A 5680-nucleotide genomic window follows, 5' to 3' on the forward strand; every position below is an offset into this window, starting at 1 on the left:
AGTATTAAAATTTTCATACAAGTACTAATGTTGAAGTTTCATACAACATATATGTTTTCTGCCACGTACACCTCACCAACCGGAAATCGTATGGAGAAAATCTTTTTAACCATATAAAAGTTTTAAATTCATATATATACAAGTAATTTATATCATTTTCTATGAGCATTATGCTTATAAGAAATATTACAACATCAAAAATAGCTTAACATTTATTTTTTTTTTTTAATTTTTTGTACTTATATGAAAATTATTTAGTTGTATGAATTCATACACTTAGTACTTATATGAAAATTAGTATCTATATGAAAATTAATTAGTATTTATATGAAATTTATTAAGTATCTATATGAAAATTATTTAGTATTTATATGAAAATTATTTACTTGTATGAATTCATAAACTTAGTATCTATATGAAAATTATTTAGTATTTATATGAAAATTTTTTACTTGTATGAATTCATAAACTTAGTATCTATATGAAAATTATTTAGTATTTATATGAAAATTTTTAACTTGTATGAATTCATTAACTTAGTATCTATATGAAAATTATTTAGTATTTATATGAAAATTTTTAACTTGTATGAATTCATTAACTTAGTATCTATATGAAAATTATTTAGTATTTATATGAAAATTTTTAACTTGTATGAATTCATTAACTTAGTATCTATATGAAAATTATTTAGTATTTATATGAAAATTTTTAACTTGTATGAATTCATTAACTTAGTATCTATATGAAAATTATTTAGTATTTATATGAAAATTTTTAACTTGTATGAATTCATTAACTTAGTATCTATATGAAAATTATTTAGTATTTATATGAAAATTTTTAACTTGTATGAATTCATTAACTTAGTATCTATATGAAAATTATTTAGTATTTATATGAAAATTATTTACTTGTATGAATTCATAAACTTAGTATCTATATGAAAATTATTTAGTATTTATATGAAAATTATTTACTTGTATGAATTCATAAACTTAGTATCTATATGAAAATTATTTAGTATTTATATGAAAATTATTTACTTGTATGAATTCATAAACTTAGTATCTATATGAAAATTATTTAGTATTTATATGAAAATTTTTAACTTGTATGAATTCATTAACTTAGTATCTATATGAAAATTATTTAGTATTTATATGAAAATTATTTACTTGTATGAATTCATAAACTTAGTATCTATATGAAAATTATTTAGTATTTATATGAAAATTTTTTACTTGTATGAATTCATAAACTTAGTATCTATATGAAAATTATTTAGTATTTATATGAAAATTTTTTACTTGTATGAATTCATAAACTTAGTATCTATATGAAAATTATTTAGTATTTATATGAAAATTTTTTACTTGTATGAATTCATAAACTTAGTATCTATATGAAAATTATTTAGTATTTATATGAAAATTTTTTACTTGTATGAATTCATAAACTTAGTATCTATATGAAAATTATTTAGTATTTATATGAAAATTTTTAACTTGTATGAATTCATTAACTTAGTATCTATATGGAAATTATTTAGTATTTATATGAAAATTTTTAACTTGTATGAATTCATTAACTTAGTATCTATATGAAAATTATTTAGTATTTATATGAAAATTTTTAACTTGTATGAATTCATTAACTTAGTATCTATATGAAAATTATTTAGTATTTATATGAAAATTTTTAACTTGTATGAATTCATTAACTTAGTATCTATATGAAAATTATTTAGTATTTATATGAAAATTTTTAACTTGTTTGAATTCATTAACTTAGTATCTATATGAAAATTATTTAGTATTTATATGAAAATTATTTACTTGTATGAATTCATAAACTTAGTATCTATATGAAAATTATTTAGTATTTATATGAAATTTTTTTACTTGTATGAACGTGGTTTCGGCGTTTTGGCTCTTTATATGTGGTTTCGGCTCTTCGCAAATAGGGACAGTAGGAATCTCCTGAATTCCTTTTTGCGCGTCACTAATAAGATGACGATGCATTTGGCTACGTAAATAAAATCATTTTTATGCCCGCCGTTTAACCAAATTTAGTTTTTTTTATATGCAAATATACGTGGTTTCGGCGTTTTGGCTCTTTATATGTGGTTTCGGCTCTTCGCAAATAGGGACAGTAGGAATCTCCTGAATTCCTTTTTGCGCGTCACTAATAAGATGACGATGCATTTGGCTACGTAAATAAAATCATTTTTATGCCCGCCGTTTAACCAAACTTAGTTTTTTTTATATGCATTGGCTCTTTATATGTGGTTTCGGCCCTTCGCAAATAGGGACAACGTCCGGTGTGTTTTTGCGTGAGTACCTGCCGATGACGGCCTTATCTCACGGTGCTCTGACGCACAGCGGATCAATAAAATGCGATGATCAGCGCCCCGAATAATGCTTAGCATTATTCAATAATTATTGAATGATTATTGAATAATGCTAAGCATTATTCGGTACCAATTGGCAGTGTGGAATTGACACACTAACCACCTTGGTGGGGTTCGAGGCCTATCTAAAACCTCTGCCGTACTTTGGGTCCGGCACCCGGTTGCAGTGCAACTCCACATTGAGTGATCAAAACACTCTCCCCGCATTCGGGTATTAAACCACAACCACCACGATACTCCCCGAGGGGCCAGTCCGCATGAGTAGGTTGGAGCGAACTCCAAGGGCTCCTACTCCCCGTGGTACCAGAATTAAGTCTCCGGTCAGACCTCGTAGTTGAAAACTACTACCAGTTGAGCTACCATACTGCTCCGGACTGGTGACCATTTAAGTTGTTGGTATAAAAATTATACCTCCTCCACCCGATTTTCAACTAATTGCCTACGCCGACTGAACAAAACACGTGCAAACCTATTAAACGACCCTAAATGTTCGGCATTCCGACTATCCGAGAGCACACCACTAACATCTAGCTGTCCATCAGTCCAGCTAATCCCCATACCCCCAAGATCCCTAATGTCCGAGTACATCGGGCATTCCGCTATGATATGCATCCAGTCCTCAGAGTGTGCCCCACATATACACTCCGGACTTCCGGAAAGGTTCCTTTGATGCAAAAATGCATTCAAAGGTCCATGCCCGGTAAGCAAGAAACCCAGACTCATACAGAATCTGAAGTCTGGGTTTTCCTCTACAAACCTAACATCCCGAATGTACTCGTAGGTCACCCGACCGCTAGGGCTATTGTCCCAACGGTCTTGCCACCTACTCCTAACGCTATCATATAGAAGCCTTTTGCTCCTTAGATAGCCCTCCCTCGCAACATCCTCATCGGAAATCCAATTCGACAGCAATGAGACACTTAAGCCTCTTCTTAACCTAAATGCAACAGCACGCTGTATAACAATCAGGTCAAGAGGAGGCGCACCTAACAACACCTGCAACGCATCTGTAGAAATTGTGCGACATACAGGCAAACAGGCAAGCATCAAACAACGTTGTATGGAAAGAAGTTTTTGGCGACCCCTGACCTTTGATGCTAATTCCCACCATATAGCGGCTCCATATGTGGCACAGGCCACAAATAAGCCACTATATATAGTGCGAACCGCACGACGTCCGAGACCCCAATCACTCCTTAACACGCGCTTGATCTTGCCGGCAATTCCTAACAATCGCTCCTCCACGTAAACCAAGTGAGGGTTGAAACACATCCTTTCGCCGATGGTCAATCCCAGATATTTGACTTGCGTCACATACCTGATATTGACCCCATTCATTCGGATAATCGGTGGACGAGCCGATGACAGTATGCCTTTCAAGAGCATTGTCACCGTCTTGTCAATCGATACGTCAACCCCCACACCTATACCCCAATTGTGAACAATTCCTAACAGTCGTTCACCCTTTCGTTCTAACTCCAATCGTGAACGACCGTCAACTAGGAGCAGAAGGTCGTCTGCATATGCACAACAACCACAAAGCGTTTCAAGTTGGCCAAGCAGAGAGTCCATCATTAGGTTCCAAATATATGGACCACAGATGGATCCCTGTGGGCAGCCCCGTTCTACCCTAATGTCCGCGCTACCATTCATTCCTACGATAGAGGCTTTTCTGTCCGAAAAGTAGCTCTGCCAGAGACTAATTTCCGGACAGCCAAGTTCCTCCAATCGTTGAATCACGCGATCCCAGATTAGGTGATCGAATGCCCCCTTGAAATCGACAAATATGCCAAGGACATATTTATTGGCATTCTCCCGGACAGCACGCTGAACATACATCCAGGCGTCCTCTACACTACGTCCCTTCCTAAAGCCATACTGCCTATCCGACCTCAATTCCCTCGTTAGCTCCTGAAGCCGTTCCACCATAACCCTCTCCAGTACTTTACCCAGCACTGGAAGAAGACTGATGCCCCGATAAGATCGTGGATCACTCCTAATCTTATCAGGTGACTTCAGGAGAGGAACAACCCTAGCACTTTTCCACTCACGTGGAAAATACCCCTCACAAATGCACTTATCGTAAATGACCTCCAAGTATTCCGGAATGAACTTCCACAAGCTTTTGCACAACTCTCCGTTCAAACCATCAAGACCTGGGGACCGTTTAGACCTAACCAGGCTAAAGGCATATCCCAACTCCCCATCATCAAGTGGAGGAACCGGTACCTCTTGTGCGAGAGGTGCCAGCTCCTCAGCGCTAGGAAAGAACGCTCCTAACAGAACCCCTGCACACTCACTCCATGTTGATAACACAGTGTCATCAACACGAAGAGAAGTGATGTCCTCCCTCCTACGACCCCTACAAATCCTTAAGACCTGACCCCAGGGGTCATCCCTATGCTCATTAACGAACCCCCTCCACTCCTCTTCTTTGATTTTAATTAGCATGGCCTTATACTCATGCATCGCACAACTAAAATCGTTCCTAATCTGGGCCAACCTATCCGAATTTGACCGCCGAGCGCGTTGAAACTTCCGTCTCAATCGCCGGACAGCCCTCCTCTTCAGGGTTAATTCCTGCGTCCACCATTTTATTTTCCTAACCCTAAAGTCCTTATATTTCTTCAACAACCTATCGTTCACTCCCCAGACCAATTCGTACAACCGAGCAATTTGCTCGTCCACCCCCAGATTTTCAAACTCACTAAGCGGTATGTCCAATACCGCTTCCCTAACACACTGTCCATATTGGTTCAAGTCGATACCAGAGGTACGCCATCGCCGCAATGGACTTGCATACGTCGAGGGAGGGGAATTAGGAGTAACCATAATTTTAATCAAATTATGATCGCTCAATCCCCACCCTCCCATAATCTCCCACCTAAAACTGAACGCCCTATTTGCTGCCTCATTGATCAAGGACACGTCAATGTCGCTCCCCCCTCTAGGACCATGAAATGTGTACCACTCGCTTGGCTCATTTAGGATGTGGAGGCTGTTAGCAGCCATCCATTCGCTTAATGCCCGACCCCGAATGTGGCTCCGATATCTGTGCGCCCATCGAGAAAACTTGCTAAACCACATCGAGGACGTGGCATTCGCATCCATCCCTAGGATAAATGGGCTACCACTCGCAAGGAGTAGTAGGTTATCCATGTATCGCAGATAAGGCTCTATAGGTTCCCTAAACTTACAATACATGCTAGCAACAATCAGTCTACCGAACCCCCCCTCTACAGAAACACATACACCCTCTTGTGACGA

Source organism: Zeugodacus cucurbitae, chromosome Y (genome assembly GCF_028554725.1).
Source record: "Zeugodacus cucurbitae isolate PBARC_wt_2022May chromosome Y, idZeuCucr1.2, whole genome shotgun sequence".
NCBI lineage: Eukaryota > Metazoa > Arthropoda > Insecta > Diptera > Tephritidae > Zeugodacus > Zeugodacus cucurbitae.